Raw genomic sequence first — 25,664 nt, 5'->3', positions numbered from 1 at the left:
GAGATAAACTGAGTCAATTCAACAATCTTATGACCAGCTTCTCACTCTAGTCTGAAAGCACACACACAAATACACCCTCACTCCCTGTCTCTCTCTCCCCCTCCTCTCCCCTCCCGGTCCCTCTCCCCTCCCGGTCCCCCTCCCCTCAACTGTCATGATCAAAGATGCCTTGACAAAGGGGTTTAAACCTCTCTCCTCTGCCTTTCCTTGATCTTCAAGCCTCAAAAATTCAAATTAAAAACAACTGGCTAGCAACATGCATAACACTGATTCTTGTTAGAATATATTTTAAAAGAACTATTTTTAAAAAGTACTTTCTAAGTATTACATGCTAAATTTTGACCTTTTAATGGATATCAATTCTTACTGTTTAAGAGCAGGTCCTTCTAAGTAAAGGGAACACAGATTTGAAGCAAACCTTCTCACGGCAGAACACTCCACATGCCTATGCAGCCACACAGTGGTAACTCGAAGGAGGTGAGGGGATGAGGGAAAGGCAGCATTCTGAAATCTGACTCTCCCTGAAACAGGTTAGCAAAGTTAAAAGGAAGCAAAGCAAATGGGCAACTATACATGATCTGAATCAAATAGGGCAAAGGCCCAGGGACCTGCAGCTGGAAAGGGGTGAGGGGGGAGATTCTGTTATTAATATAAATGTTCAGCAATTTAAAAATGATAATGATATCACATTTCTCGTGTAGAAAAGAGCCACAAGTATTTTGTTTATTCAATTATGATTTCCCCAGAGAGACTATGACGTATTTATGATTTAGATATGTTACCAATTCATACAGAATTTTTCCATAAATGAGGTTCCACGTATGTACTAGCAAAAACCATGAAATTAGACAACTGACTTGATTTTTAGAAGATGAAAACTGACATTTGCTGATGAAGGAAAAAAAGGCATAAATTCTTAGAGAAATCATTACCATAAAAAAAAGTTATCCTTTACTTCATTCAAGGCGTATTTCTTCCCAGGATGGAACTGAAACATGTTAAGACTATAGTTTAACCCATGAGATTTAATACTGAAAGATGTCTATCTACATTTCAAAGAAAATGTGTCTCAGTAAAAAGCAGACAAGATCACAAATTATAGTAAAAATGTGCTCTCTACAATTTCTAAGGTGGGCAGATTCGTTTGGTAAAGTCTCAGTCCACCTCAGCAGATCTTGAGCAGTGAGCATTTCATCTCTTAATAAAACTAGACCCTAGGCCTGCCTGGGCAAGGACAGAAGCCGATTTCCCGGCAGAGAGCACAGCTCACACTTAAAGCCCCTGTAACAAATGAGAGCTCCACAAGCTAAAATTTACCAACCCATTTATCAGGATAATCATGGCCATTTGTAAGGGAACAGCTTTGTCACAATACAATTGTGTCTTAGACATACAAGATTCCACTAACTCTGGCGGATAGCAGAGTAGTTTCCAGCATTTCAACCACAACCCAAAATTAATTGAAACTGTGAGCAGAAGGGTGAGAAATATTGGCTGGGAATCCCCACATTAATTCTAAAGATTACACTAGTAAAATGGACCATCAGTCGGCAAAATCTTTAATGTACACAGGAAAGTAAATTGGAAAATCATGCCATTCAGTAATTCAGGGGAACAGCATAGCCAAGGCCACCAAGGCATACTTTTCAGTTGAAAAATAACAGATTTTTTTGGCCCTTCATCTTTTGGGCAATGCTCTCTGAGAAAAGTGAATAACAGTGCCAAACAGCGCTTTCCTTTTCCATTTAAAGAGCAAACTTCCCTTTTCAAATGCCTATAGAAGGCAAGATTCCTTTTAATTTTGGTCTATTTGTGTTTCTGTATCAGCAGAGGTTTGAAGATGAGACTGTTAGTTATATGTGCTCTCTTTACCAACTGGTTCGGGTGGAAGAGCATCACAACTACACTGCAGATGCTGGCAATATAATGTTAGGCCTTTTGTTTTTTACTGTCTTATTCTCTTCAACTCCCCCATCCCCCCTTTTTCATTTTCAAGATTTGAAGAAAATGACCACTTGAAAACCAGAAAAATAAATCTCTGGGAAAAGGAAGCTAACAAAGGGTCTGATACTGTACCCACCTAGTAACCAATAGCTAATTTGGAATTATTTATATTCATTTCTGTAGCTTGCCAGGATTTCAATCACCTTTCTGAAATTAGCGTGAGTTGATAAATTTACAAATGCATACAACTCAGAGAATACCCACTGCCAACAACAAACAGCAAAAATACTAATTTTTAAGCCAAAAATCTGCACTAACACATGTAATTTCTTAATGTGGCTAAGTTAATTTCCGTACCAATTCAATGAATGGAACTGACTAAACTTCCCAACTCTACTAATTATTAAAATCCATCTGCTTATTCTAATGCTAGTCACCAAGATCTAGACTCTTTCCAATAAAAATGAGCCCTACCTATGTAGCACTAGGTCTTAATTCTAAATTCAAAACAAGCATACCATTTTCTTTAGGCATACCTCCTCTACACAACGGTGGGGGGTTGGAGACTATAAATGCCCTGTTCTCTCTAGAGTATGGATATCAATATGAAATTTTGAAATATTATTTTTACATGATCATTTTCCTAATAAAGCAATACAGTGACAGATCTGACTCAAAAATCTGTTTGGGGACATGCTTTTCATACCTTACAGGGTTAAACTGCTTCAACTAGAAAAAGATAAGAGATGAAGATAGATAATTAAATATTTCTGTTTCTAACCTAGGGCAAACACATAGTACTTAATTTAAGGTCAAAATAAACAGTAAAAGCTATTTAAGCTTTCATATCGCTATTGCAAACATTTTGGAAATGTCTGCTACTCCTGCAATTAACCTGTTCCTCCTTGGTAATTTTTAAAAGCCTAATCTATGGAATGTTTGATGAACCTTCCGACCAACACTGAAACTGGAAACTAAAAGTACAGTCCACACATATTGTGTTCAGTCACCCTAAGAGCCATTGTTTGTGGGAGTGGTAGGGGGATGGGGTAGGGTGGGAGGTGGTCAAGTGGGTTGGGGGGGAAGGGAGAAGAAAATACTATTATACTGGGGAAGGGGGTAACCAAGTGCAGTGTACAGGGAAGTTTTGTTATTAAAATTGTGTATACTGTAAAAAGTGAATGTCTATTTTTTCCTGAAGCTTTTCCTTGGGAACCTATCAATTTTGACATGTGAAACTTGAAAAATCATTTATGACAGATACAGAAACCTTAAATGAACAGTTGTTTTGTACCATGTTCTCTATAATGCCAAATGTGCCAGTTGGAAATAGGGCAGCTAATCATCACCTGTCTTCATTCAAAGACAGAAAAAAAACTAGGCTAAGAAGTAAAGCGGGGGAGGGGGGCTGGCAAAAAACCACCCAGCTGATAAACAGCAGTCATACAATAAGAAGGTGCTCTATCACAAGCCTTTGCTACTGGACAAACAGCTGTCTATGGGGCTCACCGGGCCCAAGGCTGGCCACCATCTCCCACCCCTCTAACATTTGTGTTCTGCCACAGCCTTGGGAACCTCAAAAATGTACTCAATTGCCTATACCCAGCAAACAGCAATTTGGCCTCTACCTCAGGGATCTGTTAGTACACATCCTAGCAGTACCTTGCACACCACTCCTGGAAGGGAAGTCCACAGGTGCTGACCATGCTGAGGTCTCTAGGATCCCTACATGATCCACCCTGTCCCAGACAGCAGGTCAGTAAGTATGGATAGGGGAAAGGAAGGGAATATTTTTAACCAAACTCTCCTTGCTTGGCATAAACATCCTGAGGACAGGGCACTTTGCCTGGGCATCACTGGGGGCAGAAGCTAAGCTGGCCTTGAGAACTGACTGCCACAGGTCGCCATACCTGCCAGAATGACCTTAACAGCTCTCCAGACCAGCAGTACAGCAAGACCAGAGAGGCAGGAACAAACATCCAGGGATGAGGAGATCAGAGGGGCTAAGAGAGTTCTTACACCAAGAACCTCAGCAGTAATTAGAGCAGAGGCAGGAAGCACAATACAAAATTTGACTGTCAAACTAACTCACTAGAGGGCACAGGTGATTGTGGTTTAAAGTTACACAAAAGAAATGATATCCTATCCTTTCTGGAGTTAAAAGCAGAGGTTATTAACATGATTCTCGTACATTTTAATCTTGAAAATCCCATGTAAAGCTACATCTGATTTCTTTATCAGTTATTTTAATTAGTTTTGCCTGTATGCCACAGCATTCTCAGGTTCCCACTCAGATTTATAATAGAATTCTTCAAGGTCTGTTTAAAGAGATTTTTTCCTTTCTTTAAATATATCTAACCAGCTGGGTACTCTGGTCTCCCTTAGAGAGACAAAATCTACTACAAATTGTCTTTTACAAAGAAAGAAAAGGAAAAAGAGGTGAAAATCACAGCTATTCCCAGCATCTCCCCGTAGCATGAGTTCCTCATCACTAGACAATGTTTTGGGAACAGTCTTAGAGACAGATGCTGAACCTCCCTGAAGCCCTATCTGAAGGAGACATTAAAGAGCAAGATATCTCCAAAGGCAAGTACAATGAAACATGCTATCCTGTACAGCCCACAAACTGAATATACCATCCTTTTATACACAGAGGACCAAGAGCAAAAGTAGCCCAGGCCTCCTGGCTAGAAACCCCACATGACGGAGCACCTATGAACCACCACCACCAACTATGAAGGCTGGGGCCAATGGCTACACCACCACAAAAGAGAAAAGGCTCTTTCCTCATTCGGGAACCAGATTTTAAAACTGCAGCCCCAGGGACAATTTCCAAAGACTTTTCACAGCTTCCATGAAGAGACTTCACCAAGAAACACAGTGAAGAGAAGCAAAAATGTCATAACTTGACTGAATATCGATTCACAATTGTGCTCAGTGCACAAAAACTCCACCTTTATGCCCTAGTATTTCTACCAAACACACATACATACACACACAATCTCCAGTTTGCATTTTCTGGAAAACCCTAAGATAAAAACTCTATAGCCATTTATATATGTCATTATCATGAGAACCAAAAATGTTCCCCTGGCCTTGCTGCCAAATATTACACATAGAAGGCAACTGCTCAGCACCTCAAAATCTCTGAAAGCAATGTGTTTATTATTTACACAGGGCACACATACAGAATGGTTGAAATACCGATGTAAAAAGATCAAAGGCAGGGGTCGAGGATGTTTCATAGGATGCCAAGAATTTCTTGAAACTATATTGTGAATATTGTGTATGAATCTAGAAATTTTACCAGATCCTAAACTGTTTTGGTTAACTCACCCAAAAAGCCCTAACAGAGTATTCTAGTATACACTAGTTTGGCTTTGATCTTCCTGGTAGCCAGGGGAAAGAACAAAATCAACAGCTTTCATCTGATAAAGGAAGCACATCAGTTTATTTGGGGAGAATGATACAAATGCAAAAGTCTGAATTGCCTTTAAAAATGAGCCAGCTGTAGGAACAATAAGGAAACATGTCAGTACCTCCAAGGAGCTTTTACAGAATAGGTAAAAAGTTGATGTTTTTCACATCAACTCTTGAAAAAACTATGGAAAAGCAGGCTACGCACGCATGATGCATGCTCTGTGGTATGATCTAGCCTTTGTGGTGACCCAAGGCAAGAGCCTATAAAGTCAGCAAGAATGATATGTATCCAACCTGGAAGTACAGTTTGCATTTCCTCCTTATAATATCCCTGGAACCCAAGCTAGAGTGTTCATCACACAGGGACATCCAGTAACTTCCTAACCTACCATTACATTATAAATCTTCCAGGCTAGGAGTACAATTTAAAAATCTTTCACTACATCATGAATGAAGAGAAGCACATTTCATGCATCTCTAGTTATGTTGATGATAACCATAAAGAATGATTTGGATAAGAATCTATAAGATGATTACCAATTTCCTAAGAAAGAACACACTTAAAAAGATAAAGCATTCAGTAGTGTGAATAGCTGTCAGAAATTTAACTGTCTTTAAAATTTAAAACTCATTCTATCATTAGCAAAACCTTCTACCTTCAACAAGAGCAAACAGACACCTGTGATTAGAGACCTGCTCCACACTTGGGCCTGTCACGCTGGACAAGTTCATCAACTTTACTGTGCCTTGGGTCTCTAACTCCTAAGATGGAATTAATAGCAGTAACAAGCAAAAGGGAATTTAACACATGCAAAGTCCTGAGAAGAGGCTGGCACACAGTAAATATTTAACAAATATTTGCTATTTTTAATAACAATATGTGAGAACTAGATGTAACAGATCCATCTTTAATCCCATTAAAGACATATTAGGCTCCGGAGTTGCTCCCAGAAACTCTCTCCTTTCCAGTATTACTTTCTACACTGTTAACATATGGTATCCAAAATGAAGACTGATAATTAGCAATAGCTTTTAATAAGCCAACAACCTGGATACACTTCTTATACCTAATACTAATATAAAACTGACCACATTATCTCAGTCAAATAATCTGCTTTATATAAATGTACTATTAGACAAAGCATTACTCTGATTTGGCTTTATGAATCAAGGCTAAATTTAAAGATTTAGAATTCCTAATTCCTAAAGTCCTTCTGAGTAAGGCACTTAAAAATCAAGTAATTATATAGGCCAACACATATTATCCATTATCATAAACAGATACTATTTTTCAAAAGAAATATACAATAATCTCATTGATAGCCTCTGACAATTTTATTTTAGGACAAAATACATAACTGAGGATTAAGGATCACTATTATGTTGGGGTTTTTCTGCTTAGGAAAAAACATACTTCAAGTCTACGTTTAATTTAGGAACCAGCCCATCCAATTGTGGAGGATTTGGGTCCTAGGCAGATCTGCCAGAACTACTGAGATCTGATCAAGTGAAGTATGAGAATTTTAAGACAAAGATAACCTATCAGTCAAAGAGAATACGTTTCATGATTGCTGGACGGTGATCCTCCATATTACCAAAATCTCTATTAAATATAAAACTTGCATGGAATTAACCTCTCAGAATGAAGACCTACATTTGGTCATATCAAAGCCTATAGATCATGTGGCCCAGATTTTTCAATTCAAGAACTTCTTTCTTGATATTCTCTTTTCAAGATCATTATCTGGTTTATCCAACAAGGCAAACTGCTATATCTGCTCCTTTATCCATAACTTTTATGCACTTTCCCACATCTCTTGACCCTAATTGCTCTCTTTCCTCTTTTACAACCACATTCCACTTCTCTTCATGCTTTCCAAAACTTGAAAGGTAAGCTACTCTATTAACAGGAAAAAGTTCGACTGTTATATACCCATTGCTAAGCAACCTCTTTTAAGGAAATGGCCATAATTTCAAAGATACTCCTTGACTCCACAAAACCAAATGCCTATCAGCTGCAAATGAATCTATACAGCTTGGGAAATACTATTAGAAACACAAGTACACATCTTGAGTTGTCTTCTTAGTCTACCCCTCCCTTTGTACAGATTCAAGTATCAAATAATATTATTCACCATTCTTATACTGTCAAAAGAGAAGAAATATGAGCCATTTAAGAATAGTGACTTTTTTGCTCTTAATAAATAGCACTCACTCCAGGTCTATGACCAAATAAAATCCCTAACACTCCTCACATATTTAATGTTAATAGTTATTTTGCTGGGTTTATGTAGGGGGTGGGAAATGCACCCTAGGGGATAAAGGACACAGGTATAGAGAACATGGTTCTAAAAATTTCAGAAGTATAGAGTTCTCAAGATCATAGGTGGTAGTCTTTACTTCCTTCATCTGTGCTCTAAATTTTCATATACATTTTGTCAGAATTTCATTGAATTGACAACAAAAACACTGACCTTTCACGTGAACGTATTTTCTGCCATAGCTTTTGCTCCAAATAGAAAGACAAGAGCATTAAGCGCTTCATGCTAGGAATGTCACCCATGGCACACACTAAGAAACTGGGTCCAGAAATAACCCTGCCAATGCTACCTTCTCTCTGATTAATCTCCCTAACTCCCCCCTGAAATTCAAAAGGGAAAATGGCAGTAAGAAATAAGGAAAAAGAATATACCACCTTTAGCACACTTCTACAGGCATTCTGGGACAGTGCCAGGTCATCACATCTTCCTCGTGTCTCCTGACAATCCCTTCAGGCCAGTAGGTGCAAAACTGCTCTCTGACATTTACCATCAACTTCCAACAAATACAGCCCATTTTGTTATTGTGGTAAAACTGCTAGTCTAAGATTTATCTACTCTTCTACATGAAAACCTAATAGCAGATGGTCAGGAATTTTCTTGCTTTTGATGCAGCATTCCTAAAGTGTGAAAAGACATTATAGTGCATAAGCAACACCATCATCTATTCATCCAGTTTGTGCTCACTTAGAATTACACATGAGATGAATTACAGGTAGAAGTCGAAGAGTCAACTTGTAAAAGGGTTTATCTAAAGTGGGCTTGACCTTCCCAGCAAAGACATCACCCTAAGTTATTACAAAAACAATTAAGCAAATATAGTTGTTAAAAATACAAACCTTCTGGCTTCCCAAAATAATAATCAGTATTTTTAAGATCATGCCTTATAAACCTTTTACATCAATTTTCAAACACACATACACACTCCTCAATTTAAATTGAAGAGAGGATGGGGGAGGGGCCTAGGGATTAGATAAAACCTATGAAAGGCTATATTCTTTAGTCTAATTTATGAATTAGCATTTAAACTAATTGAATTCCAAGACCTAATATCAACTGGGAGTAAGAACACTATAGATGGCATACATTGAGAAGGGGAGGAGTGAAAAAGATTAAGATTCTGTTTTCCACATGTTAAAAGCTGAAATTCAAGTAGTGGATGATAAATTTAGAATAAAGATCAAGGCTGGCTGGAAACATAAATTTTGAAATCATCCATGAATAGAGGAATTTTTAAGTCATAAGACTGAATGACTTCAAGGGACTGAGAGATGGAGATGGGATTCATAAAACCACACTCTTCTCCTACATCAACCTGAGAAAACTTTAAACAGTTATCTATCAAATAACAGTCAACCAAAAAAGAACGGGATGCAAGTGCAGCACCCTCCTCTCAACATCAAAATCACATGAGCAAATCACATTCTATTGGAAAACTAACAGGAATAAGGCCAACTTAATTCATGAAAATGAGCTGAAACACTGCATATCAAAGGAATTGGTACTATTAAGGATCCACATTACCTTAGGAAGGGAGAATGGTTACTACAACAGTAAATCCACCATTAGTCACACCTCTAAGTATGTTCTGAAACAGATGATCCTGCCCTCAATGAGGTCTGTGTAATAAACCAAAGATACAGTAAGAGAACATGGAACAATCAGAAAAGCAGGTTTCAATATGGGGGGAAATGTATGACTCATTTACTTGAAATACAAGGCAAGTATTCAATAAAATGATAATCATATAATGTTCTCTTATCTTCATAGAGGACTGGGTTACAAAGTGTGTGCATTTATCAAAACCTATCGAATATTTAAAATTTGTACATTTTACTATATAAAATTCATCATAAAAAATTAAACTGAGATGCATGCTGTAACATTTATAGATGAAATATGCCAAGTATCTGCAACTGACTTTGAAATGAATCAAAACAATAATAAGATGGACTTTCCTGGTGGTCCAGTTGTTAAGAATCTGGCAATGCAAGGGACACAGGTTCAATGCTTGCTCCGGGAAGATTTCACATACCTGTGGACAACTAAGCTCATGCGCGGAAACTACTGAGTCCACGCACCACAACTACTGAAGCCCTCGTAGCCTAGAACCTATGCTCTGCAGCAAGGTAAGCCACTGCAATGAGAACCAAGTGCACTGCAACTAGAGAAAGCCTGAGTGCAAAAATGCAGACCCAGCACAGTCCCCCACCCAAAAACACTCAAAAGTAAATAAAACACTAAGATGATGGACACAGGAATTGGTAAATGTGATGAAGCAAATATCAAAAAATCAATCACAGAATCTACAAAATAGGTGTGTGTAAATATGCATGTTCAATTGAAAAATTCTTTCCAGTTCTATATATGTATGAAATTTTTCATAATAAAACTTGGGGAGGAAAGGGAATATATAATCACAAGTCTAATTTATGGTATAGGCCATCCAACACTATTCTTCTCAACTGGAATTATAGTGTTGCATGGTGGCTAAGAGTTTGAAGCCTAAAGCCAGGCTAAGTTCGAAGTGTGGTTGTGAACTTACTACCCGTGAGATCTTAAATAAGTCATTTAATCTCTCTGTCTTAACAGTATGAAGCTCATGTTTAGAAGATTAAATGGGAATGTGTGTAAAATACTCAGAACAATTCCTGGGGCACAGTGACCTGTATTACTAATACTACTTCGTAATATATTTAAATAATTCAACAAGTACTTCAACTTTCACTATATGAGATGCTCAGGTGATATAGGCACTTGCCCTCAGGAGTTTATAGTTTAGTCAGAGGTTAATTTCAAAAGAGACAATGAGTAACTAATAAAAGAAGCCCCCAAAATGTGAATTGGATGGTGCCACCTAGATCGCTGATGGATTTAGAAAGGTGGGGGGTGGGGGTGGGGGTGGGGTGAGGGTGGGGAGTGGTCACTGAAGAATGCAGTGGAGAAAACAGTCTTAAGCTAGGTACAAAAGTACAAGTAGGATTTAAATATGACTGGCTGTGGGGGGTGGCCAAAGCCTTTGATCTGACAAACTGATACCAGTAAGTGAGCAAAGGTAAGTCCAAACGCCAAGGGGCTTCAGGGACCAGGAAAGGTGCTCAGATTTAACATGCTCAACAAGAACAGCCACTCCAGATTTGTGGAGATGACTAGAATTATGATGGTCAAAGTGGTGATTTAGAAAAATGTATTTTAGCAATTTTTCTTGTTTTGCTGAGAAAAACAAAACCTATAATTTTAACTATCAGAGAAGGGCTGCAGGGGAAGACGGATAGAAGATTTATACGAAGGACAGACAAAGGGTAAGAACCAAAGGCCAGTTGGGAAAAAAACAAATGACTCTCTCAGAGCTTTGCTCAAGAGAAATGAGGGCAGCACAAGGGGCAAAAATGTAAGAAATCATTCCTTCACTGCTGCTGGTGCTTCTAAGTCGCTTCAGTTGTGTCCGACTCTGTGCGACCCCACAGATGGCAGCCCACCAGGCTCCTCCGTCCCTGGGATTCTCCAGGCAAGAGTAATGGAATGGGCAGCATGTACTAAATAGAGCGTCCAAGTTGCCATGTCAGTTTCAAGTTTTCATTATTAATCTCCAATCTGAAACTATTTTCTGAGAAGATACATGGTTTCTTCATGTTTTAATATTTACAACTTTCTTATCAAGTGTAAATAAGGACTCCCTCTGAGACACAGAAAAGGCAGAACCAGTTTCTACTTTTTGAAGTATGGAGCAAATCCCTTGCTTGGGTCTCCTTCACTCTAATAAAATCTATTATGCACTCTTAAATTCTCTGCAAGCTAAAATTTTAAACTTTGAGAACAATAATTTCTGATTCCCTTGTATGGTACAAATATTAAACAGAAATGCAGGAGCACAGTGTAGTGACAACCTGCTAATTTAACTCTCTCACACACTACAAAAGAATCTTATTATAAGGTTTAATTTGTTACTTTCATATATAAGAGGTTCATTAGTGGCTTCACTGTTAAATACCTCAGTGAAATTGCTACTTTTTTAAAAACTGTGGAACAGCTGCCAATATAATTTTAATAAAGCCCCAAATGTTATCTACATACTATCTTCATAACAGAAACTGAAGAGGAAAAATGACATATTTCACAACAGCAACAAGTTTCAGAATTTCAGAATCCTTTCATCTCCTATCCGAATTTAATACCATCATGTTTTTGGTTCCCTGTCTATAATCAAATACTTTCTCTTTTTTTTTTCCTCTTTCTTTACAAAGACTCAGAAACCATCATACTTTTAAGATTTCTCCAGTGTGTCAAATAAGAAAATACATTTTTATTTTTTCAGATTTTCATTACAATCAAGACTAACTGAAAAAAAAAAAAAAGAAGGAAAAATTGAAAACATATAGGGCAATTTGAGGAATCTTTTAAACACATCTGTACAAAAGAAATGGGAAAACTGCATAAGAAACTTATGTATTTTTTAGAAAGGAGAAAAAGGAGTAAAAAAAGGAGAAAAAAGAATAAATCAGTTTTTTCCTCTTTAAAAAAAGACTAGCTGATAAATTTCTCTACTTAGGCAAACCATGAAAATTATCAGATATGCAGATTTTTTTTTGTACAGACTTAAGAATTCTACAGTTAGAACCAGACAGAGAACCACAGGCTGGTTCAAAACTGCGAAAGTAGTACATCAAGGTTATATATTGTCACCTTGCTTATTTAATTTATATGCAGAGTAAGTACATCATGGGAAATTGTCAGGCTGGATGAAGCACAAGCTGGAATCAAGACTGCCAGGAGAAATATCAATCACCTCTGATATGTAGATAACACCACCCTTATGGCAGAAAGTGAAGAGGAACTAAAGAGTCTCTTGATGAAGGTGAAAGAGAAGAGTGAAAAAGCTGGCTTAAAACCCAACATTCAGAAAACTACAATCAAGGCATCCAGTCCCATCACTTCATGGCAAATAAATGGGGAAAACATGGAAACACTGACAGACTTTATTTTCTTGGGCTCCAAAATCACTGCAGCCACAAAATTAAAAGAAGCTTTCTCCTTGGAAGAAAAACTATGACAAACCTAGTTTGTCATAGTATAGTAAAAAGGAGAGACATCACTTTGCCAACAAAGGTCCATCTAGTCAAAGTTTTTCTCAGTTGTCATGTAATGAAAGTTGGACCACAAAGAAGGCTGAATGTCAAAGAATTGATGCTTTCAAACTGTGGTGCTGGAGAAGACTCCTGAGAGCTCCTTGGACAGCAAGGAGATCAAACCAGTCAATCCTAAAGGAAATCAACCCTAAATATTCATTGTAAGGACTGATGCTAAAACTCCAAGCTCCAATTCTTTGGCCACCTGATGCAAAGAGCCAACTCACTGGAAAAGACCTCGATCCTGGCAAAGATTGACGGCAAGAGGAGAAGGGGACGACAGAGGACAAGATGGTTGGATGGCATCACCAAGTCAATGGATATGAGTTTGAACAAAGTCCAGGAGACTGTGAAGGACAGGGAAGTCTGGTGTGCTGCAGTTCATGGGGTCACAAAGAGTCGGACACAACTGAATGAATGAACAACAAAGAATTCTACGTAATTTTTGACTTAAGGGACTTCGTCGGCAGTCCAGTGGTTAAGACTCCATGCTCCCACTGCAGGCAACACACAGGGATCACAAGTTTGATCTCTTATGGGGGAACTAAGATCCCAAGTGCCATGCAGCCAAATTATGTGTGTATGTGTATATAGATTATTTTCTATATATATATATATATAATTATATAATTTATATTCAGTTCAGTTCACTTGCTCAGTCGTGTCTGACTCTCTGCGACCCCATGAACCGCAGCGTGCCAGGCCTCCCTGTCCATTACCAACTCCCAGAGTCCACCCAAACCCATGTCCATCGAGTCGGTGACGCCATCCAACCATCTCATCCTCTGTCGTCCCCTTCTCCTGCCCTCAATCTTTCCCAGCATCAGGGTCTTTTCAAATGAGTCAGCCCTTTGCATCAGGTGGCCAAAGAACTGGAGTTTCAGCTTCAACATCAGTGAACACCCAGGACTGATCTCCTTTAGAATGGACTAGCTGGATCTCCTTGCAGTCCAAGGGACTCTCAAGAGTCTTCTCCAGCACCACAGTTCAAAAGCATCAATTCTTCAGCGCTCAGCTTTTATAGTCCAACTCTCACATCCATACATGACTACTGGAAAAACCACAGCCTTGACTAGACAGACCTTTGTTGACAAAGTAATGTCTCTGCTTTTTAATATGCTATCTAGGTCGGTCATGACTTTCCTTCCAAAGAGTAAGCGTCTTTTAATTTCATGGCTGCAGTCACCATCTGCAGTGATTTTGAAGCCCAGAAAAATCAACTCAGCCACTATTTCCACTGTTACCCGTCTATTTGTCATGAAGTGATGGGACCGGGTACCATGATCTTGTTTTCTGAATGCTGAGCTTTAAAGCCAACTTTTTCACTCTCCTTGCAGGTATTTTTAAATTTAACCAAAGTAGGGGAAACTGTAAATGGGGAGATCCTACCAGATATCAACTTCTGTTGCTTTCTGCAGCTCTTTTTACAAGAAAAAAAAAGGGGACATGCTTTCCCCTTCTGCTAGAGACGGAAAAAACGGAGACTGTCTCACTGTCTCACCCACCAAACACTGAACGTGTGGGACACTGAAACACCTTCAGGTGAGGGTCTGCAACTAGAACCATTGGTAAAATACAGTTCTCAACAAAGTACAAATTTTTAGGAGACAGGTGGGGGAAAATGTTTTACCCAGTATGTATTAGATTTTCTTTTTCTGGAGGATAACGCTTTACAATGTTGAGTTGGTTTCTGCCATATAACTCAAATCAGTCTTAATTATATATATAAACTATATAGAGGCTCCCTCTTGAGCCTGTATTATATTTTCTGTATTGGTATTACAGGGTTTCTACTGGAGAACCTACAATTTCCTGCATCTACAATAACTTTTATATATACAACTGGCTGGTTAGTTTGCTTGGTTAAAAGGCCAGTCATGGGTTTTGGTCATTGTAGAGATCAGATTTGCTCTTCACGCTCTGAACTCAAAACTTTTTGTCTGTGAAATTGAAAACATCTGTCAGTGGTTACAACTGGTACTCAAAACTATGGGGATATCAGTGAAAAGCATTTTCACTGAAAAGCTAAGGAGAAATCAGAGTATATGTCCCATAAAGTAAGAAATATCTCTAGATACAATATAATATATAAGCCATCCTTATCCCTTTTAAATGAATAGTATCCACACGAGACAAGAAAGAATAAGATGACATCATAACAAATTAGTCCGGGGGGGGGGGGGGGGGGGGCGGGCGGGGAGGGAAGGAACTAAGAAATGTCTATAGAAAGGCTTAGGGGGATTTTTTTTTTTTTCCCCCTAACAGGAGGACACAGTAGGTCAAATGAATCCCATCCTAAAATTCTTTACTGTCACTGTATCACAAAATGCCTATATTTTACACTACTGCAGCCAGAGAAGTTTGTCAAATTGTGCTTTCTTCCTCTTCTTCTCTCACTTAAGTTTCTCTCCAGTGATGCTTGGCAGCCTACTCATTCAGCCTTTCCTTACTTGAGAGCTTTCAAGCATTTACAGTTTTCACTTAAGTCTATGGAAGAGAGTATTTCAATAGGCACAAGTCCTCTGTGTTCAGTTGGGGAAAAACAGAAGTAAAAAGACCTATGTCAAGACAAAATAAAACAGCCTCTATTTGTCTCAAAGAGAATGCCATTATTTAGCTCATTTCTTGTCTAAGATTTTTTTTTTTTTAACTTTGGCACCTCTCTCTGATTTCAAGTCTTGTACCAACATTTTTACTTGATTAAAGAAAGAACTTCTTGCTTGAATATGTGTTAGTTACATTCAATGCTTGCATTTAAGAACTTGTATATCCGTAAGTAAACTACAGATACCCAAATTCTGCAGACGTAGGTAAAAATAAAAACAAATATTCTTAAAATTATTTACAAGTATAGAAATCCTGCAGATGTGATGTCAATGAGAATTGTGAAAGACAAGTTTACCATAGAATGTTATATAGAGGGAAATGTTCTGAAAACCTACACTAAACCAGCTCTATGATTGGGCTTCTTTCCTTTCCTGCCAAGACAAATGACTTCTAATCCCAAACAACTAAAATAGCCTGTGTGGGGGAAAAAATCTTTTTGGAAAATTATATAGAAGCTCAAAGTTAGGTAATTAACTTTGTATTCAACCATGAAATTTTTACAAAGGAATTTGTACTTGGATTATGTCTATTTATATGATACTCTCATTTAAAAATTCTTTTCCTAGAACCAGAATAAAACAATCTTTTCTCTTTTGGGGGTACTACTTCTGCATATACACACACAGCAATAGCTTATTTAATGAACAGTTATAAACGTAAGTCCAACCGGAAGAAACACTGGAGCATTTACTTCACATCAGGCAAATGAAAGATTGTGATGGATTTGTGTTGGGTCAGTTTAGCCAATTCAGAACTACACTTTCCAGAATTCCCTTCCCTGCACAGTTCCAGTTTCGCCTGTGTAGAAAGCTATGTGCATGTGTACGGGTGTATATAAATTTAAAAAAAATTATCTTTGCCTTTATAATTTCTGTATGGTACAGTTGCACCTGTTAGAAGTGACTCCTAATTTCTTATATTTTAAAAGGCAATATAGAGTCTAAAAAGCAGCTATAATTAAACTGTAGTAATCACCAGAGTCACTGGATCCTGGGAAGGAAAGTACAACGCTGTAAAAAGGAGGGGGTGCGACAGAAAATAGAAGAATGAAGACAGTGAAAAGAGGATGTACAGTGGAAAAGAGGCTGGAATCACTGCCCTGGAAAATTGCCAAGAAAGAGATGAAAGTAGCTCCCTGAACTGAGCCTGGAAGCAGGAAATGTTGATGGAGGCAGGGGTCAGGGGTGGCTATTAGCCCACAGCCCCACAGCAAGGCCCATACTCATGAGAACGCACTAAGGCACTGTGAAAAGTGTTGCAATATCTCACACACACACACTCACACCAGTACTTAAAAGGTTAATGCCAGGCCTGATAGAGGCTTCCAGAATCCTGCCCCAGTACAACAGCACGCTGACTGGGCACCACCCACATTAACCAGTTGTACCTATAATGAATATCTCCCCGACTTAAAGACAGAAACCATCCATTCCCATCATAGTTCACCTTTACCCACAAGCACTACAGCATAACTTCCCAAGATGACCAGTTGCCTTGATCAACTGGAAAACCAACTGAAGATGTGAAGTTTAGGGACCTAGAAGCCCAGGTGTCAGAGATCAAGCACAATAGTGCCCAGCAATATAAGAAGACAGGCTCAGTGAGATAGGAGCCCAGTGAAGGCAACATGGGTTCCCTTCTCCTGATTACCTATGATATACTCAACACGGAATATTTTGTGAAAGTATCCCTAAAACTGCACTCCCCAGGCATCTATCACTGGTTACATTATTGCATGTTTTCCACTGGCACAAGGCAAAGAGTACTTTTTGTTTATTAATAGTCTTTCTTCCTATAGCACAGTGTGGCAGTATTTTTACCATGGCTATAGGCAATGCACAATATCACCTAAATTGAATCTAAAAACTCCTCCTGTTATGGCTGAAGTTAAAGGTCCAATATTAGAAAGCAGAAACTACTATCAGTCACAAAAAGACTTATTAGACAGGGTTCCCCAACCCCAAGTAGTGGTTAATAGGGAAAAAAAGTCAGAGGTATTATCTTTGGAGCTCTAAAACCAGAAAGCATCATTCAATGTTTTTTCTGGACAAGAGCCAGAGTTAGGATTTAAAGATCACAGGAATTCTCAGATATGCAAAACTGAAAGAGACTATAGTGAAATGATAAAACCTTGAAAATTATTATAGTGAATGAAGACTACTATAAACCATCTGTGATGATAAAAGGTTAATAAATTATGAAGTGTAAAGTGATCTGACACTCCGAAATAAACATTTCAAAGAGAACAGTAAATGCCTATTGGCTGTACAGATAATACACTAAGATGTGCTGTCATAATAGTAATTATTTGTTAAAGAGAAGTAACCTCAATATTACACAGAACAGTCAATAATCGAGCAGCTAGCCTAAGGCTACTCAATCTGACTTGGTTGAAAAACAATTCAGACGAGAAACATGACACAATGACTACATTCCAAGCATGTGAGGTTTACAGACTTCATTACAATAAGGGACCGGAAGCTGATGCCCCAGAAGAGAAAATAAAACAGAGGCCTCAGATTAAATATCTAAGAAAGTAGCAGGAAAGCAATGACAAACAGGGGAACAGCTTTCTTAGGAGTGAAAAAAGATAGCAGAAACTTCTGACCAAAAAAGGGGGCTATGGAATGCAATTCAGTGGTCATAAGAGCAAAGAATATACTTAAGAAAACACTTCTTGGGGTGGGGTGGGGGGGAAACCCAAGCAGAAGTCAGGAGATTATATTAAAGTCTCTTTTACAATTAAGTAACGTAACTCTCAAAACAGATATCTTTAATGGTGTGTGTGTGTGTGTGTGTGTGTGTGTGTGTGTGTACTTTACTGCATCTACAGAAAACATTTCTGGAAGGAAACAAAATATAAGAAGAAAAAAATGGATGGCTAGAGAAAACAGCAATGAAAGGGGACTTCATATATACTCACTATACACTCTTTTATACTTTCAATTTTGCACTATATAAATATATTACCTATTTTAAGAATTAAAAAAACCTTTTAGTAGGTAGAAAGCAATACCGTAGTCATAAGGATCTCAGCTTAACAATAAAGACCTACATTTTTCAAAACAAACCTATGAGAGTCAGCAAATGAAACACTTTCCCACTTTCCCATATCATTTCTGAAGCAACTAACCATTAATCCGATGAGTAAGTTCACAGATAACATCTGAAGGCAACTGTTCATATCTCCTAAGTGAAGACTGATGATGTCAGCCAGCCCACATGCCTCACTTCTAAGTCAGCCCAGCTTAACTACAAAGATTTTTCCCTTCAGCCATTTTAGAACTCTAAAAAGAAATAAAGATTATAAGCATCAAAGGGTAAAGAAACCTTCTAGACTTCACATTACCTGTTCCAGTGTCTTTTTAATACTACATATGCAATACCTAAACATTGTTTTCAGTTAATTATTTAACCAGCTCTAAGGTGTGTAAGGGGGCTTCTCTGGTGGCTCAGAGGTTAAAGTACCTCCCTGCAATGCGGGAGACCTGGGTTCGATCCCTGGGTTGGGAAGATCTCCTGGAGAATGAAATGGCAACCCACTCCAGTATTCTCGCCTGGAGAATCCCATGGAGGGAGGAGTCTGGTGGGCTGCAGTCCACAGGGTTGCAAAGAGTCAGACACGACTGAAGGTGTGTAAGGAGAAGCCAATGGCACCCCACTCCAGCACTCTTGCCTGGAAAATCGCATGGACGGAGGAGCCTGGTGGGCTGCAGTCCACGGGGTCACCAAGAGTCGGACATTTACTGAGCGACTTCACTTTCACTTTTCACTTTCATGCATTGGAGAAGGAAATGGCAACCCACTCCAGTGTTCTTGCCTGGAGAATCCCAGGGACGGGGGAGCCTGGTGGGCTGCCGTCTATAGGGTCACAGAGTCGGACACGACTGAAGCGACTTAGCAGCAGCAGGGTGTGTAAATTCTCTTAAACAGTGAGCTAGTGAGTTTATTAATAAGACTAGAAAAAGTTTTATTCATAACATCATCTTCTGGTGCTAGAAAGAAGTTTCAATAAACTACAGAAAGCAAAACATGACTTGTAGAAAAACAAATGAAAGGACCTCCTGGTGGGCCAGTGATTTAAGACTCTGCGCTTCCAACTCAGACTGGACCCCTGGTCAGAGAACTAAATTCCCACATGCCGCAAGGCACAGCCAAACAAAAAGCAATAAAGAAAAGAAAAAAAAAGAGAGCAAGAAAAGAAATTATATGGATAGTCATAGTATTCAAATTTTTAGAAATCTACTTCAAATGCAGTCACCAAATAAATTCAAAATGAGCAGGAAAGAATAATCAAGAGATTTTATACAGAGATGCCTATACAAAACTCAATTCAGAGAATGAACACTGACAGTCAAGAGCCTCGCTTCTCCATGCCAGGAAACTCAGAATTATCTATAAAGAAGTGTGCCAGACCCAAGCAAAGTATACGTTTTAACAGTAAAGAGAATATATTATGAATCTGGGAATAAGGCCACCAACTTCAGGCAAGATAGTTAAAACAAATGGGAAGAAATAACCTCTGCAACAGTCAGTAGGGGTGTATTTCCTAAAAATTAATACAATCTTCAGATATTATTACCAGAATGCACATAAGAAAGAAAAGATTCTCCAAATGAATTTGACCACTGCAAAGAGAGAGGAGAGGAGAAGGTAAAGGGAGGAAGGGTAGAATTAAGCTCTTTGACTCAACAGGAGAAATGCAACTACTCTAAGAAATCACTGGAAAGCAGGAGAGGTAAAAATAAAAAGCAGAAGCCTTAAAGTATTAACCAATTAAAATTCTAAGCTTTATTAGAATAGCAGTGGTAGTCGTGGCAGTAGTAAGAATAGCAGGGGCTGTTTCACAAGCTCCCAACCAAGCTGTGTGCATAGGCACAACCATCATCCTGAACTCAGTGTTGAGACGATTGAGACTGGGGAGTGACTCTTCCTGTTCAGTGAAGCTGTCAAGAAACAGAACAACATCACTCCACTGACAATCCTTTCAATAAGAAATTTACCTTAATGCCAACAACCTATACATATCAGTAAACAGAGTTCAAAGATCTATGGATAGAAAACAAAGCTTCCAATTAGGTAGATTTCACCACCCCAGAGCAGGCCTCTAAATCCCAACAAAGCAAAAAGAATTTTAAACACACAGAGGAGACACCTGATTTCTCTGCAGAAACATAAGTAACATTAGGTGGAGCCATGGTAAAGAATGAGCCTGCCAATGCAGGAGACTCAAGAGATGCAAGTTCAATCTATGGGTGGAGAAGATCCCCTGGAGTTGGAAATGGCAACCCACTCCAGTGTTCTTGCCTGGAAAATTCCATGGCAGAGGAGCCTAGTAGATACAGTCCATGGGGTTTCAAAGAGTCAGACACAAACTGACTGAGCATGTTACACAAGCATTCCTGACAACTTCACAACTAATGAGAAATCCACTAGCCTATACAATCTTTGTCATTTTTAGCTTCTATTCAATTCCTCAGCCCCAGATAAAGAAATATCAACATCATCAGAACTAAACTCCAAGCAGCAACAACAAAACTAAGCTGCTGCTGCTGCTGCTGCTAAGTCGCTTCAGTCGTGTCCGACTCTGTGTGACCCCATACACGGCAGCCCACCAGGCTCCGCCGTCCCTGGGATTCTCCAGGCAAGAACACTGGAGTGGGTTGCCATTTCCTTCTCCAATGCATGAAAGTGAAAAGTGAAAGGGAAGTCGCTCAGTTTTGTCTGACTCTTAGCAATCCCATGGACTGCAGCCCACCAGGCTCCTCCATCCATGGGATTTTCTAGGCAAGAAAATGGACTGGGATGCCATTGCCTTCTCCGGAATTAAGAGCTAGAGCTACTCAAATAGTCCCTTTCTATAATCCATTGAAAATTTACTTGGGGCAGCAAACATATGCTCTGTCTCCCAGGACATCAGCTTAAGAGAGAGATTCCCTACTCAAAATAGTACCTATCCACACTGATCCGAGGGTGACTGTATCTACCAAAAACACATCTTTTCTTACTTTCTGCCACTGTGCCTGAAAGTCTATCATCTAGCATTCTCTCTGGGAGTCTTCTTTAAGGGGAGGAAAAAAAAAGGGAGGAGGTACAAATATCCCCAAACAAAGTGCCAATAAAAACTGGGGAAAAGAGATTATATTTGTCTATTTCAACTGACATTTTAAGTAAGAAATTATGACAGCTAAAAATGAATGTTTACAGTTTTCCCCCTTGTTTCAGAAAAAGCTTAAGAACTTCTGAAAATTCCTTCCCTCATATGAATGTTTTTGGAGCCTCTAACAGTTTGGTCTGGTAGAAAACATTGGGAAATAAAATGTACTAACTACCTAGCAGGTAAACATAAATGGAAAAACGCTGAAAAGAAGTCATTATGGTTAATTTGAACCCTTGTTAGTAACTGTAATTTTATATATATTTTATACATGAGTTATTTTAAGCTTGTATAGTTGTTGTTATTTCTATGATGGAACTGAACATACTTCTGAAGTCTAAGAATCACTGAAAGCTGGAAGAAGGCTGATAACTTCTGCCTACATGTCACCATACATAAGCCCCTTGGGTTCACCAAAGTTGACAGATTTGCAATTTAACTCCACAAGCAAACCCTACAGCAGCAACCATGCTGTTTCGTTAGGTGTAGCACAAAGATCAGAAAAAGCCAGTATGACACAAACTGAAGAGCCATATTGTTGATCTACAAGTAATAACCCACAAAGGAAAAAAAAAGTCTGTTATAGGCTAACAAAGTAATATTGCTTTAAACAAGCCACTTCACTTACAACCTCTGCTACATCTTTTTTGGGTCAAGTGGGCCAAGAACATAGCTATGAGATATATATATTTATAATTTAATGAGAACCATTATTTCTATCAAAATTCCTCCTTCAAATCCTTTATATTCCTGTGATCAAAAAAAGTTTTTACTCTAAAAAGACTATGTAATTAATACAAAAGCTGATTCCTTTTCATAGTTCTTAGAGTTCTAAGCTAATCAAATTCTAGTGATTATATGCAGAATCATCACATTAAAAAGTCCATAGTATTTAAAATGTGATAGCTTAAGGGCCATCAATATGCATATTGTACAGATCCACCACTTTTTCAGAGACAAAATAAAAAGTCACTCTGAAATGATACACGTTCAATCTGATTTCTCCGTTTTTAAAATTATTTTTGATTCAACAATTCTTTACTTGACATATTCATAATTTAGATGAAATAGCCACAGAAAATTACAGGCCATTAGTTTGTTCAACAGAAAGCCAGAAGATTAAAGAGGCCAACTTAAATACACAATGTAGGCTTTTAATGTGGTCAAAGTCATTCTGATGGCAATAATAGACACAGGCCCCACCTCAAAATGGGGAAAACAGTCTTCGCTTCACACAGGATAAACAAGTTGCATGAATCTATAGAAAATATAATTAAAAATACTCATCACATCATTAGGATACATACATGTGAAAAAGCATGTGACTATTTTAAATAGCTTTATTAAGATACGTATTTATGTATTAAGATATATGTATTTATTATAATGTATATATTAAGACATAATTTATATATAACTCACCCAGGTAAAGTATACCACTTGATGTTTTATAAAGTATATTCACAGATATATATAACCATTATCATTAGAACATTTTTACCACCTAAAAAGGAGCCCTTTAGCTATCACTCTTCCAATCGTTAGATGTGAATATTTAAGTAGCAACATTAAAGTTTCAATATCCAGGACATGGTGAGCATACTTGGTTTTAAGTTTTAATGCCCTAAATTTGTTGTCCTTTTTTTAAACGTAATTTTTAGTATTCAGTCTAAATTTGCTCCTTAAACCTCCATAATCACAATTTTATCCACTCTTCAGGTAATTCCTGTTTGTGAAAAAGGGTTTCAAGGCAATCAACTCTTTAAGTACATTCCCTCATACACATTAATGCACTACCTTTTAGCCCCCAAAACAAACAAAAATACATAAAAACAAAGCCATCAAACACATTTTAAAATGTGTCTATCCAATACTATCTACATAATAAGTAATCATCCTTATTCTATGGCACGTGCCTTTCTTGGGTTTAGAAAAGTAGAAATGGGCTCCAAATCCAACTGTGCCAAAATTAACAGGGCCTTAAAGAATGTTAGACACTCTTTTCCTCCACCCACATTAAATATACACCCCAAAAACTTGATTCACCGGATTTTCGGCTGCCAAAGAAAGTAGACTAGCTCAGTGGCTGACATTTCCTTTTGGCAGTCATTAGTCCTTAATGTGTCGCTGTCTAGAGGCTAAATGCAATGGTTTCATTCCTTTCTGCTTTAGTAGATCATTTTTGGGGGCCTGAGGAAATGTATCAAAGGCTAAAACCACTTTACAAGAATGCTGTTAATCAAAGATGTTATAATATAAAAGTAATATGATTAAAACTCCTCTCTCCATAAGCCGCTTATCACTAGAATCGGAATAGGAACTTTCTACATTGGTGCAAATTAAAGGGGAAAAGCAAACATTTCCCAACACCTCTGTCAGCGAGCCACCCACTAACAGGAGAAAAGAGGACTGCTTCTAGCAAATAAATCTTCCTTGTGAAATGGTACCTTAAGGGTTCTTCGTTCCCATCAAGCCAGGTTTGCCATCCCCTGTACAATAATTAATTGCTGATTCTATATCTATTGTTGTTTCTTCCTTCACCCACTCTTGAATGCCAATCAAGTCTTTCTGTCTTTGAATACCCTATTTGGTATAGTCTTAGACTTGCTCCAGTGTTTTATAATAAAATAATTTCATTTGTGCTTTTTCAAAAAACTTTATTGCACCAGCATTATCTCTTCTAAGTCAGATTGCCCCATTCTGGCTTTTGCCCACAAAAAGAGTGGTTAAAGGGCGGGGGTGGGGGGTGGTGGTGGATGCAACAATACAAAGAATGTTTATATTCAAACACCGTTTTTCCTAGCTGGAGGCCATGTATTTTCATAATCAACACTGAAAGCAAGGAATCTGAAACCATTATGGCCAACAAAATACTGTTAAAGCCACCTAAAATTGTGCTGAGGCAACTTCTTAATCAGTAGGAAGTCTATAGGAGGTAAGTCATGTGACGGGGGCGGGGGGGGGGGCGGAGGCAGGCCTGGCTAATTACTATCATTTATTATATTCCATTCAAAGTTTTGAACAACAAAGGCAACATCACTATTAAATTATACAATAATCAAGTATAGATAAGAAACAAAAATTTCTTACTACACATGATAGAGCTTTAAAACTATGATTCAAGGGAGGGCAATGGCTGTGATAATGCTTGAGGCAGTAGACTACGGAATGCCTAGATGATTAAGTAACAACCACTTCTGACCTTCTAAAAAAAGTTCTTGCTAACAATTTAGCTTAGAATACCGCATCATTCAATGACACTAGTTACACTCCTTTTGGAGAATCAAGGAACTCAAATCAAATACAGTGACAAAGGGTTTACTTCAAGGACAAATGCACAAGAAACCAAGCACAGCTGGGCAAACTGCCTCAGAAGCCATACAGGAAGCCTAGGATCCTCCTCCTAACTGGCTGCACCACTCTCCAGTCTCAAACGCCTGACCCAACGTTACCCTCCATGGGGCCTAACTAATTCACAGCTGCTGCCCACCCACAAATTCATTTTGCCATGACCCCTCATGACCTTGACTTTACCTAAAGGCATAAGCTCTTACTTCAGTTTTCATTTACTAACTGCATCGTTTTCTCATTATTTTTCCATACAAATTCCCAAGAGAATTAATTAGCCTAAGAACTGGGGACTGAGAAGGGGGGTAGATAGAATAAAGCAAACTCTTTTAGAGTCTGCAAGACCGACAAATGCCTTCAGAAAGGCTGTAAGACATGGCAAAGACTGTTCCCTTAAATATCTAATGTGCTGGCATCTACTCAAATAACCATAATAACAAGATATGTCTTTTAACTTTTTATTACGGTATTTTTCCAAACACCCAAAAAGATTAAGACTAGTAAAAAGAACTTCCTTATGCAGTATTACCAGCCATCAACTTTCTGCTTTCTTGTTTCATTTGTAATAGTTATGTTAGTTTTGGGGTAGGGTATTTTAAAACAAATCTACAACATCATGTCATTTCATAAGGCATTCATCATAAACCTATGTTCATCTCCGGATGGTCAAATCTTGAGGGTTAAAAGAATTGTCATTCGTCCAAATCCTCAAACTGCAAATATACAGTTACTGGCCTTTATCAT

General features: G+C 38.3%; 1 protein-coding gene across 1 annotated transcript in view; it reads right to left on the bottom strand.

Annotated features, from left to right (window-relative positions):
• Nucleotides 1-25,664, bottom strand: part of CTNNA1 (catenin alpha 1) — a 174,219-nt gene that overhangs the window by 66,806 nt on the left and 81,749 nt on the right. The gene's annotated exons all lie outside the window — the stretch shown is intronic.

Source organism: Capricornis sumatraensis, chromosome 9 (assembly GCF_032405125.1).
Source record: "Capricornis sumatraensis isolate serow.1 chromosome 9, serow.2, whole genome shotgun sequence".
Lineage (NCBI taxonomy): Eukaryota > Metazoa > Chordata > Mammalia > Artiodactyla > Bovidae > Capricornis > Capricornis sumatraensis.
The sequence above is the reverse complement of the archived record's forward strand: the minus strand, read 5'-3'. Positions and strand labels throughout refer to the sequence as shown.